Source organism: Corvus brachyrhynchos, unplaced genomic scaffold (genome assembly GCF_000691975.1).
Source record: "Corvus brachyrhynchos isolate BGI_N302 unplaced genomic scaffold, ASM69197v1 scaffold23, whole genome shotgun sequence".
Lineage (NCBI taxonomy): Eukaryota > Metazoa > Chordata > Aves > Passeriformes > Corvidae > Corvus > Corvus brachyrhynchos.
The window spans coordinates 7,729,746-7,743,440 of NW_008238983.1; the positions used below are offsets into that span (position 1 = coordinate 7,729,746).

Genomic DNA, 13,695 nt, shown 5'->3' on the forward strand with positions numbered 1-13,695 from the left:
CTGCTTGAGGTGATTATATTTGTGTATGCATTCAGATATGTTGGTTAAAGGAATTTAAATAGTGAGCTTTGTTTATTCGGCCAAACTGTTTATAGTTTTGGATTTATTACCTGTCACGCCTTTCAGCCCCCTCTTACTCCTTCTCAATCTTTTTGGCTTGAAATGATTCTGTTTTGGCACATTCTGCAATGCAACATTTCATTTTTCTAGAAAACTCCCCTGCTAGAAAAGTAACACAAAACCCCAGGAAACTTACCTAGTCTCCAGTTTCACTACCAACTCAAAACAGCCACAGTTCACTCAAAGCCAACTGAATCTCTACCCAGTTCCAAGCAAGCAGGGACAAATTCAGGCATTCATATCAACTTCTGACACACTTTGGTGTACAGAAAGCCTGCTTTGACAGAACTTCAACAGTAGAACCAAGAGCCCAAATACCCAATAAAAGGCTGCAAAGACATGAGGACAGAGATGAAAAGAAGAGAACTGCCATCAGAAGAATAGAGCTATGCAAAGATTTGCATTCGTCCAGAAAGAACCCCTACAGGTTTTCATTTTTGATACTGGGTTAATAAAATTCTAATGTTAAAGAGAAAATGAAAAGAAAAACGGTGAAGAACTGTAGTGGGAAAAGATTTCTTAACAGGTATCAGATGAAATAAGTGATCATCAAGAAAATCCAGGTAAAAAACTGCATCTCTTTTCAGCAATAGTCTTTTGCCACAACACCTAGCTCAGCGCCCCAAGAGGCTACACAAACAACTCAAAACCTTCAATGGAATGCTGAAATACCAAGCATAGCTACCTACCTATTTATGTGAACCTTAATACACAGAAAGGATGTCTATTTGCAAACTAGTTCTCTGAGATTTTTATCTCCCTCTGAAAAAAGATCAGGATTGCATTCACCTGAATCTCAGTTTGAGCTGATTCTCAGTCAGGAACCATTTAAAATACAAAAAGCATTCAGAAGGAAAGAACCTGCTCCATCTTCCCAAATTTTTCATGTTGTCCATCACAGTCCACAACACAAGCACTTCTCCTCTTAAATTCATTGAATAAATTAAGAATTACTCAGAGATCCAAAAGATACCACATGTTTTGAAAGAATTTGATCGTGAAGCCAAAAGAAATTAAATTAATTACAGCCTCCCTGAAAGTATCCTATAACAAGTACTTTGTTCCCTCACTTGTAAGGTGAAATGAGAGGCACACAACCCAAATAAATTTGTGTTCAAGAAATGTCACTTAATATATTCCCATGTAGAGCAGTGATAAACGTTTTCTGATACTGAGGTCAATTTTTTCTGGGAAAAGACATTTTTCTATATAGAAGCTTCAGTGGCCAGGTCCCACAGTAACAGGATGGCCAAAGGCCACAAACACAGCCTGATCAACCAAACGCCATCATCTTGCAGAGTACAGTAGCACTTTTACATGAGTAATTAAAGCACTACATATTTGAAAAGTGCTACATTTTCACATAGTTGCCCCCCAAGATGATTTAACGGAGGGAATGGTTTCTAATGAATGTAATTGTTCCCACCAAGCTATATGCCCTGCTGCTCTGAGAGACATAGAATCACTTAGGTTAGAAAAAATCCTTAAGATCATCAAGTCCAACTGTAAACCCTGCACCATCAAGTCCAGCAGGAGGAGGATACAACTAAAACAGGAAGGAGGATACAATTATGAGAGGGAGGGCTTTTCTAGTACACACCTAAAGTGCAGAAGAAGTACCTTGTGTTGAGATGCATACAAACAGCTACTGCCAAAAAAAAAGCATTTGATCTGCACACTAAACATACATTGCAGTGCACTCTAGAATTTTCAGAGTACTGCAAAAGGAGAAACAAAGTAAAATACTAACTCTTTGAAGGTCTCTAGAAGTCAACTAAAAGCAGAAAAAATTTTATCTTCTTCAAAATACAGCAGCTGGCTTCACCATATTTTTGCAACACTCAGAATACTAAGATTTAATGGGATATATTCAGAGGTACTTCAGCACTGAGTCCCCTTGCTAAAATAGTGTTTTGCTTCAGACCTAATCCTTCAATTTGATTTTACAGAAGCTGAGAAATAAATTAGAACTTATTAATTGAGCTCATACATGAGCTCTCAACTTAAAGCTGCCTCTGGATTACATCTTAATGGCTCTATAGTGAGCTGCAAACGGTATTGATTTCTTTTATTTGAAAAACAGTCGGTCAAGCTAATACAAAGCATTCAGCTTGGACATAACATTCCACGCTTTGCAGGTAAGTGTTAGAAGAAAACTCCCTGATCAAGGCAAACCCATACAAAAACATTCATTCAGTCTAATCTTCTAAATCAAGTTTCAGACAACAATATTCCAGCTGAGACTGTGTCTAGCAAATTGCATTTAAATGGCCCACAAAAATCCATTTAGTCTTTCACTTGCCAGAAGAGCAATGGGGGGTAGTAAAAACTCATGCGTTCTCAAGTTTCTAACTATAATTGATTGATAGGGTAAAGAATTGCAGACAACGTCCGAGACTGGGAAGGAAGTAAAAGGCAGTGATATTCAAAGCTAAAGAAAGCTGTATCCTCAGGAGAGAGGCAGTGTGGAGGCATCAGCATGCATGCACACCCACAGGCTACCACCTTCCTTCTGAGCCAAGCTGTAGCCAAACAAGCAGGTCTCTCCAGCCTGTGATTTACACTGAGGACCAGACATCTGGGTTTTGCCACCTTCCCTTCACTGAAATACACAAAGTGAGAGCCACTGGACTCCAGCTTCAACACCAGTACAGCCTCACCTTTGCATCCCTCTCAAGTGCATCACTGGTATCTCAAAGCTTGAATTTAAGAAGCTGCATGGTCTGCCAGGTACTGTCTGCTTTCCTCTATGCAACAAAAACAGAGTAGTGGTTACCCCTCCAATGCATCACTGAGTGAAGCTTGTTTGGCTAAGGATACCAACACACACTGTCCTTCTCTGGGGGAAGATCACCCAGACACACTCAATAGCAGGACCAACATTTTGTCTCTTTGAAATATAAAATATTCCACAACTCTACAGATGCTCTAAATCCACAATGTGAGGGAGGGTACCATTATTTTGGCCATAGCTGCACCACCTGTGCCCATCAAAAGAGGTAAATTATGTTCCCTTAACAGCATATCTAGGAGTGGAACAACACAAGCCGTTTCAAGCATCTTGTTTCCCGTTTTAGTACCCATTCTGTAGAGAAACATCATAGCTCTGAAACTCGACAGGTAACATGATTGCAGTCATCAGGATGAAGAGTATGGTTTGATTGCTTAAACTGATGGCAACACCTGCTGTCAGATACTTCCTGAGGTGGTTCGCCCTTCCAAGCAAGAATCCTGCTTGGATTTTGCAGCTCTTGGGAATCTGTACCTGCCTAAGTAGTACTTTACATGATTGCTTCTCTGCTGTACAGTACCAGAGCTAGGATGGATCAGTCCCACAAATTTCCTTTCTAGTTGTTTCAAGGCATTCCCTTGATTCAGCTTCAACAAGTGTTTTGTCACCTGTCTTACAGAAACAGAAGACAAGCTGTACAGAACTGGAAAGAATTAGGTCTGTTTGAAAAGCTGGAAAGCAGAGGCTGTGAAAGGCCTTCAGCCCCAAACATTCTGCTCTTCACAGAGGTGGGCACTCAGGAATTCAGCTGGCAGTAAAAATTCAGAGGATGCAAAGAAGCCATCTGCCATGTGCTCAATCAGGATCATTTCCCATGGCAATGAAGGCGAAGAAGAGTTCACCTGCAATGTTTCCTAGTCCCTCCCTTGCCAAACCTAGATACCTACAGCTCGCCACATGACACATGACTCATTCATAGGACAGCACACAGTGCTGTGAATTTACAATACAGGCAGAATTGGAGCATTCTCTCCCTGCAGTAAAGTCTCCAGTGAAAAGAAATATAAATGTACTACCCACTGTACCATGGTAGGCAAATACTAGAATGGAGTAGGTAAATTCAACTAACAGTTAAAAAATGTTATGCACACACCCCAAAATACGTAAGTGCCACTGCTTTTACAGCATCTAACACAATCAGACTCCTGTTATTAGCTGGCCCCTAGACATTACTCTCTATAACTGAACAGTACAAAAACATTCAGCCTTCCATAAGCGCAGAACTCAACTCATCTTGTGGAAGATAAGAGTCTTTATTATCAGCTGAATCCTCCTTCAACATAAGTCTACTGTTCATGGAGAAAAGAGGCAGCATTAGTAAAAAATCCAGACACATAAGTTGATAAATGGGCCTTCCAGTAACAGCACCAGTTTCAACAGCACCTGTTTTGCCCCAACTGCTTCCATGTCTCTGGTCTCACTATCCTTTGCATAACTCTTATGCTCCCTGGTTATTACATTCTTCTGAATCTGTTGTCAAAATAAGTGTTTGTCAAATCACACTATTCCAGGGCACAGAAAAATTAGGCTAACATCTGAAATTTCCTCCAAGTATAGAATACACAATTACACTGCTCTGAACTCTGATTCTGCATGTGAACTCATAAAAACATATTTTTACTACAGTATCTGCTGGCCTGCATTTAAGCCTCCCTCTCTAATGAATTAATCAGCTGCAAACTAGTGGTGAAGATTTCAGGGTCAACATTAGTATTCACTGGCTCTATAATGGGCTAAATTAAGAACATAAATCTTAGAGATTAATAAAGGATTATTTTGTGTTATCTTATTTGAATCCAAGGGGGAAAAAATGCTTTACAGACTGAAGTAGAACAGAAGTTTAGAGCAATTATTGAGTACTGACTTCAGAGTTTCCACTATTCTTTTGTGGTTTCTTTTCTTTTTTACTGCTGGCTGTCATACAGAGAATGGACTTCCTAAATCTACTTTGTGTCGTGGTAATTCACCTCTTTCAGGCACATCAAAACTTTTGAATCTACGGTTTAGAGAAATATGAAGTCTACTATTCAACTTAACATTATTAACCATTTATCTGTTTATTGTTAAATTTCTTGGCACAGATTCTAAACTGGTATCTCTAATGATTCGTAGGTGCCAGATATTCATTTTTTGTGGGGGATTATGCATGCCCAACAACAGAGCCTATGTGATTTATGTGGTCATTTATTACTTACATGAACTGCTTTTACTGAACAGATTCTACAGTCATAGTCAGACTTGCCAAACTAGAACTTTTCAAAAGTCTGACTTCTTTTAACCATAAGAAATAAAGCTAGACTCAGAGTAATCAGAGCTTGTAACTTAATTTGTAGTAACAGAAGTGTAAGAAATCAGAATTATTATTTGATTACTACCAAATATAACCAAATCATTATGACAGAATTAAACAGAAATACTAGTTAAGGCATATAAATGTACAATTTTTAAAAATCCTTTTAGCTTACATCATTATATATCGTTATTTCCTCTCAGCCTTCAAAGACACAATTGTAAAAGCTGGGGCAAATAGACTTCCATTTAACAGAGCACACCTACTCACATGTAAGAAGTCAGAAAGGAAGAATCAGCATTTCTCTGTTCATAGGCCAGTTAGTACAACACTGTGCTAATACTGACAGATAAGACATCTCCTTCTCCTGGACATTAAAAATCTAGCCCTGGGTGATGACATACTCCAGTAATTGTAGGTGAGGTGTATTGACCTAATTAAATCTATGTCATCTCTTCATGCCCACAGCTATACTTTTGAAAAACTCCTCTCAAACAACTCACATTTTCATGGTGTTCACAGTATGAAAAGAAAGAGGCTGATATTTGACCTAAAACGTATTTCAAAAAGCTTCCATCGAGCATATCCTTAAATATAACTGCAAAATCAGATCATATAAAACCTTAAGTATAAAAGTCTTTGCTGAAGAAGTGGCACACAAAATTACTCCTAACCCTCCACATTTGGGTTCTGCAGAAGTATCTTAAATCCTTTGTCACAAACTTAAATCAGAAACTACCACAGGTTGAAAGTGAAAACTGTTTAAAGGAAGACCTGTTTTTGAATTTCTAGCAGACCAACGCTACTGTACACAGAAGGAATGAGGAGGAGTGGTTCCTCTTCTGAAAACTGCTAGGATTCTGCTGGGGGGCCTGACCTGGGTAATGAGTACCAGCTGCCTACCTTCACTGGTAGCTGCATTCTTCTGGGCTTTGGTGGGTGTGTGATCCGTACTGGAACTCACGTCGGATGAGATGCTTGAGCTGCCCTTGCCTGCAAAAAGAGAAAGAGGTGGAGAGGGAGGGAGAGAGGGAGAACAAACATGAGTATCAACTCTGAAATAGAAAGACCTTCAATATCTGAGCCTGTAACAATTCCAGGAAGCTTTAAACTAAGTTTAAAGCAGCTGATGTGCATTTTGTACACACCAGGGTAGGAGTTAACTGCACTGTAACTTCTAGCATGTGCATCTTCACATGTATTAAGGCTGAAAATAGTCTCCTGTGCCACTACACATTTGCTAAGCTCCATTGTAAATGAAATGTTTGTGATTAACAACATCAGAGGAACTAAAATGTTCAGTTTACTCATTCAAATACCTCTAACACAGATCAGGATAAATGGTTACATTCAAAATACATTAAATGAGTTTAGATTTCTGTTTTATGTGTTCACATCATGCATTCAAGTCACTTGGTCATGTGAAAATGAAAGCAAGGTATCTGTTTTCTCCTTCACCATGCTCACTGCATGATGTAATACACCATTTCAAAACTAACTTCTCACTAATGGTGGAGGGTTTTTAACTGTAAATCATAACCTATGGATGTTCCTTCTCTTATTTTCTCTCTTAAAAGTTTTTCCTGAATTTCCTACATCAGCGTCTTCAGACCTACATGCAGAATGTCAAACTCTAGATACAAGTTACAAACAAAAGAAATCCAAATACACATTAAAAATTAACCCAGATAGATATTACAGAAGAACAGAGTTGTCTAAACCAAAGCTGTCTTTTTGTTTACCTGTGAGGATCTAAGGAGTCACTTCTGTTTCCCTTCCCTCATTCTACTCAATCTCAGTAATTACTAATGGGGGATACATTGTATTCTGCAGCAGGAACCAGACCAACCACCCAATGAGCAATAAGTGAGATAATTCTAGAGAGAGGAAATACAGTGAGTACTGTTGCATTTTTAGAAGTTACCTGTCCCCACAAACACTGCATCATTGAAGCCTTTAAGACCTGTGTTATTTTTTTGACCAAAATTAGGCTGTATGCAGAAATCTAGCTGACACCAAGTTTCTGTCACTTGAGTAAACCTATAATCACAGGAATGTTAGCAAGAGACTTTTCTGATCTGTTATTTCAATCAAGCATTCCTTGGGGTTCTGGGTTACAGTATGCCTGGTTTTCATAACATTTAGATGTAAGGGAGAGGTCTGCTTTTTAAAGGTGCCACAACAGAACAAGGATTTAAGTTTTAATGGGAAACGACTGGAGAATGTGCAAATGTAGGTTGCTTCACAACGGAGGTACTGCCACTTAATCTGTCAGCCAGCCCTAGAGAATCATTCTCCTCAGAAAGTTGCTTAAGTTAACATGCTTAGATTTGAGAGATGATTATGAAGTGGAGTGAAAGGATATTAAAATGGCCAGAAGGAAATAAAAACATAAATGGCTAAAGCTAGTAGTTGGGCAGGGTGAAGAGAGAGAGAGAAAAAAGTGTATTTCCAATGATTCACTAACTGCTTTTTACATTCCTTTAAGAAGTTAAGCAAAACCAAGAAGCAGCACTTCCAGAATATCACTTCAATTGCTCTCAAGCTGTGACATGAGTTGGAGTAATGGACTGTGGGGTCTTTATAGAAATTAGTGCCCCAAAATAACTCTCCGGCTAAGGCAACGAGGTTTGTGGTAGAAGAAAGGCAGAAGAGAAAAGCAAGGATAGATATTAAATGTTCTTTCCTAGGAAGAGGCCAAAGAACATGAAACACCTGCAGCACCTGATAATGAAATCATTACTGACAGGAAAGGTATTTAGATAGTATTGCCACTACCAGCAAGTCCTTATGTATCAAAAACTCCAACAGCAGAGGCAGAAAACAAAATTCCAAGGGGTATCAGCACTCCTTAAGAGATTAATAGAAAGAAAACAAAACTAAACAGAGTAACTGGAAAATTATTTCCTCAAAGCAAATAAACAGGATTTCCTCTAAAAAATAACTTATCTTTTTTTTGGGGGGGGAGGGAAGAGCGAGAGGAAGTCAGTGATACCAAATAGCAGCAGAGTTGCTAGGTGGTCATACCTGGCATGGGTTGTTTTCACAAAGTGAATGCTTCCCAGGCTCCATACCTCCCCATTACCAATAGTAGTTCTATTTACCCCAAATACAAGCCCACCTCAAAGAGCATAACCAAAATATTTCACCCACTGTAAGCTACTAATTGTCAGTACACCCAGCAGCAACATATTTACAATTGCACACTTCTATAGAAATTGTGAAATGCCTAATGTAAGTGTAGAAATTTATCATTTAAATCTACTTGAACTTTGAAACATTTTAACACCTTGTAAGAATTTAAAACTAAAAATTAAGGAAAAAAATATCCACAGTTACTGCTTTTGTTGGATACAGTTCTACCTGTAATTATTTTTTAGATAGAGTCTTCTCTTACTGTATATAGCCCCAAAATTAGCCTTTTTCCTTACTGCCTACTCTGAAACACTCCATTCAGATGAGGAGGAAGCAAGACATACTTTCTAGTAATTTTCAATGTGTTTCAAAGAGACTAGCTGACAATACATATCTTTTGAGCTTTTTTCTGTGCAAAACAAAGCTTCTAGTAGGCTAGATTTGGCTACTGCAGATTCATGTACACGTGCCAGAGCTAAAACATAACAGTTTTTAAATATTCTCCAAAGAGGAAAGGATAGGAGAGCAGCAGCTGTTCAGCACGGAGATTGTAGTTGGCCTCTTCTCCCATGTAAGAAGTGACAGACAAGAGGAAACAGCATCAAGTTGTGCCAGGGGAGGTTGAGATCCAATACTAGGAAAAATTTCTGCACTGAAAGGGTGTTCAGGCATTGGAACAAGCTGCTCAGAGAAGTGGTGGAGTCACCATCCCTGGTGGTATTTAAAAGACATGTAGATGTGGCGTTTAGGGACACGGTTTACTGATGGACTTGGCAGTGCTGGGTTCACAGTTGGACTCAATTGTAAGGGTCTTTTCCAACCTAAATGATTACATGGAATATTAGAATCACAGAAATTCAAAGACTGCCGATTCCCCTAATGCCATAGGGAAACTTAAAGCACAGTATAACACTGTTTCCAGAGGCCAGTTCCACTCCAATTCAGAAAGCACACTGAGAAAGCCATTGCACATAAATATATCCTGACAACAGTTCTAATGCAATGACAACTAGAAGGATCATACAGAGGCCAATATTGCAAAGACTAGAGCAGTAATGACTGTATTTGATCCTCTGCTTAAATTAAAGGCCTGCCAAAAGCTTCCCTAACATGACTTGCAATCATCTAGAGTTTCCTTCATACAGTCAACAGTTCTTTATTTCTCAACCAGAAGATGCAATCGAAAAGAAAGGAAACTGCACTACTATGGTAGTAGGTAGATATGGTAGAAGAAATCTATTTTCCTAGAATACAACATAATTCACACTGGGAGTGAAGGTACCACGAACCTCACAACACCTGCAAAGAATCACACAGCTACACAGTTGCAATTCAGATAATTTCTTTGACCTGCTTCTGAAGAAGCAAAAGTACAGATGTTTTTTTTCCATCTACTAGTGCCAAAATCTTACAATAGTGGAAGGAACAAGATTCCAGCCATCTAACCTAGTATGCTATTTCCTCCAGATTACATTTTGATCCTGCTGGAAAGAAAGCTAGAATCAGGCAAGCACATAATATAACAGATACTTCTTCTGAACATTGTCTGTCTTCAGGTCTTTGTAGCCCACATATACTCTTCAGCCATAGATGTCTTTCTACTCAGTAGCCCTACAGCCTCATTAAATCTGCCTTGTCTCTTTTGAATAATGACTACTAAAATAATGTGTTTAACTTTCTTTTTATCATCACAGATGGCTATATTGACTATAATGTTATGTTTGTTTTATAAAAGTGTTTCCTATCTTAGTTTTGCAGACTTTGGATTCTGCCAGTCACACTCACTGCTGAGAAGTGTCAAAGACATCACAAGTCAGTCAGGACAGAATCAATGCAATTTAAACTTACCTGGGAAAGCACAGTCTATAACTGTATGACACTGAAAAACTATTTTTGGAACCACATGTGCAAAGCCTGTCCTAGTCTGAACCACAGTGAGTCCCCTTCTCTTGCTCTGGAACAATTTTACTAGGTTTTTTTGCAGCACATTTGTCTTGGATTCTGGTGTATGGGCATTTGCATGCCCTATTTTACACATCCTTCTAAGATCTCATAAAGATAGGCTGACCTGACCATTGTTTCTTATGTGTCACCCTGGAAAGTAACAGCAGTATTTCTCTTGACATCAAGTTCTTATGTGATGACACCTTTCTTCAGCAGGCAGTGACAGGTACCTCAGTGTCATAGGTTAGCAAGCATAGTCCTGGAAGGGATGTCCTTGCTAAGGGGTGCTTACAGCTTCCTCTGGGACCTGATAGAACCTACCAGCTGGCCAGTTTGAATATGGACAATTCTCTAAGCCACTTAAAGTTGTGACCACCTCTGTTATCCACATTTAAGAATAGGCAAACTCCCCCTCCAAGCTCTCTCTCATTTCCGGCGCTGGCACAGGTGGCTGCAGGGCCCGAGCAGGGCCCAGTGGGCCCGGCCAGGCCCTGCTTGGGCCAGGCTGGGCCGGGCCACACATCGATAAGCCACACAGCTGCCAGGCCGAGGTGAGATTAACCCTTTTTATTGCTGTGAAGAGCTGAAAACCTGAGGGAAGAGAGAGAGGAGATGCTTAAAGCTGAAATTCTGTTGTGAAGCTATGATATATCAGAGTATCCTGTTGTAATTTCATGAAGATATGGGGGGTGGAGTGTTCAACTCGTGAGCAAAAGCACCTGCGCTGAGATAGGCAGATGCTGACGCAGCTGTAATTTCATGAGAAGTTTGGACAGGGAGAGATGAACCAGATGAGGACTTTTGCTCCAAACGGGAAAGGAGAAAACCTCAGTCCCTAGAGATGAACCAGATGAGGACTTTTGCTCCAAATGGGAAAGGAGAAAACCTCAGTTCCTAGAGATGCTCCCAGAGATAGTCCTAACGATGAAGATGATGAAGACCCTTTGCTCCCAGGGAAGGAGAAGGGCCTCTGTTTTTGTTTCTGAACGGCTCAACCTTAAAATTGTACCCCAAAAAACTTCAAGAGTGGACCCTCGAAAGCAGTTGCGGGAAAAGCTGCAAGTCGGGGGAAAGGACTCACACGCAGGCAGAGAGACTCCTCTTCCTAAATGGACTGAACAATATTTGGAAGTGGGCGGCTGTCTCGTTGTGATAATGTTTTCATAGCATGAGCAAGAAGAGACTTCTCTTTCTAAATGGACTGAACAAGGTTATTATGGAAGTGGTAAACAGACTGAACATCTTAAGGGTTGTCTTTTTACATTGTCAGTGGGAGAAGGGAAGAAGGTGGGGGGAGGAGGAGAGTTCTGAAGGTGGTATAATTTTTTTTTTCCCTCTTTTAGGTCTGTTAATAAACTTCTTTATATTTCTTTCAAGTTTGGTGCCTGCTTTGCGTTTCTCCTAATTCTTATCTCACAGAAGATAAGCAGTAATGAGTATTTTGGACCAAACCACTACACTAAAATGGTGTTTCTGCCCGGTTACAAACCCAACCCGCTACACTCAGGAATTAAATGGATAGTAGGGCCAAATCCACGTCTTGCCATGCTGAAGTGAAACATAAGACAAAATGCAAAAACAGAAAAACAAAGTAATCATTTAGGAAAAGAGAGCAGAAAGCAATTAAGCTCAGAATATCCATTAATCTTTTTAACTGTCCAAAAGTGTTATATTACAACGACTTTGATGTAAAAAAATCTGAAAATTTTGTTTACTTAAGCCATCAATTCTTATCCACATGACATTATACAAATTAAATTTCTCAACACGAAAGTGCATATGTGCATGGTTTTCCTACCAGATGATCACTACTTTCTCTTTTATATCTTCAGAGAAGTTCTTTTAAAATCAAATACATGCCAACCACATCAAGAAGAGATCCAGAAAAAAAACCAATCCAAACCTCAAAGCATCGGGGATCATTCAAGAGGAAAGAAAAATCTCTTTTCCTTCTCTTGTTTCCATGACACACATTATGCTGGTCCAAATCACCAAAACCTCAAGTGTATCTCTTTACAATCTGCACCTCCAAAGTCTGCAGACTCCTAGTATGCTTCCAAGTACTCCCATAGAAATCAGCAGCCTCGTGCAGTACTTTGGCTTTGCAGATATACAGCATCCTTTAAAGATGCGATATATCAATTCATTTATCCAAAGTAAAGTTGGACTACACACTGTGGACAATCATTCTCCTTGAACTTTACATTTGTACCAATGGAAATTCTGTCATAAAACTGGTTTCCACCTATTAATTCTTAACTGCTGAGCAAACTGCCACTGTTTCAACACTGAAGTTACCTACCTACAAGCATTGTTACTCACTGAACTGCTTTCAGGATAAAATATGTTCATTTACAAATTCATGTTGACCTTCTGCCCTAAAATCTTAGCAGTATGGCTCTTAAGCTTGCTCTTTTTTTTTTCCCAAATTAAAACATGCGCCAATATAACAAGCAGGCTCCAAATTTCATTCCACCCAACATTTGTCAGGATATGATAAAACAAACAGTAATCTGCACAAACTCCAATCCCAAGGAAAGGAACTAAACTGAATGTTTCACAGGAAGCACGCTGAAGTTGGAAGAGTTTGCAGATATGTGCCAGCACTGGCACTTTGGGACAATATTTCTTAAAACTTTCACAAGTGAAATCTCCACAAGCATTTTTACATTACTTTTTTTATTTTTAAACCACAGCTCCAGCTTCCAGGATTGTGAAATTTGGCTGTGAAATTTGGCATAACTTAGCTATGAAATAGTGCACTTAGTTCTACAGCATTTCTGTAAGTTTTAAGCTGAACTTCAACTCAGGTCCCACAGGCCAATTTGGCCAGTTTTGCTCTTCCAGTCAGTGCCTGCCTCACCTTCTCAAGTACCACAGCACACGACAAAACCGCCTGCAAACGCCAACAGGCTACACTAACATATCTCTGGTAGGGAGTTAGCCACCTTATGTTTTTTATTTCTTTTAGGAAATTGTTTCAGGTGCAGGCACCAGCCAGCTCCATCGGCCCCACCACAGGGCATGGCTGAGCCCCTCAGCCATGGGTGGGCAGGCACCTCAGAGCAGGGAAGCTCTGAGGCACAGCCCCTTCGTGTCACCTTTTTGAGTCAGTCTTACAACCAGATACAAGAAGCCACTTGAAAGGTGAAGCTGTAACAACGAAGGCACTAAGCATTATTTAATTCTGATGTAAATATGGCTGTGCAAGTTCTGCAGCTAGCAAGACACAATGGCTCAAGCACTATACTGCGAAAGGCCTGAAAAACATACAGTAAAGTGCAGGTGGGGGATTTCTTCAGAACCATTTAGAAGAATTATGTTTATTACTAGCAAGGCAAGACTTCAGAAAGTCTGGATTAAAATCATGAAGCTTAAGTAAAATTGTTCACATAGGCAGAGATTCTAGTTGCTG

The 13,695-nt window shown here is 39.6% G+C and overlaps 1 protein-coding gene across 1 annotated transcript in view; it reads right to left on the reverse strand.

Moving 5' to 3' along the window:
• The window catches only part of FBXL7 (F-box and leucine rich repeat protein 7), a 288,381-nt gene that overhangs the window by 131,462 nt on the left and 143,224 nt on the right, over nt 1-13,695 (reverse strand). Inside the window, exon 3 of the mRNA XM_008637189.2 lies at nt 6,105-6,194. The gene's annotated coding sequence lies outside the window, so the exon portion shown is untranslated. The remainder of the gene's footprint in view (nt 1-6,104; nt 6,195-13,695) is intronic.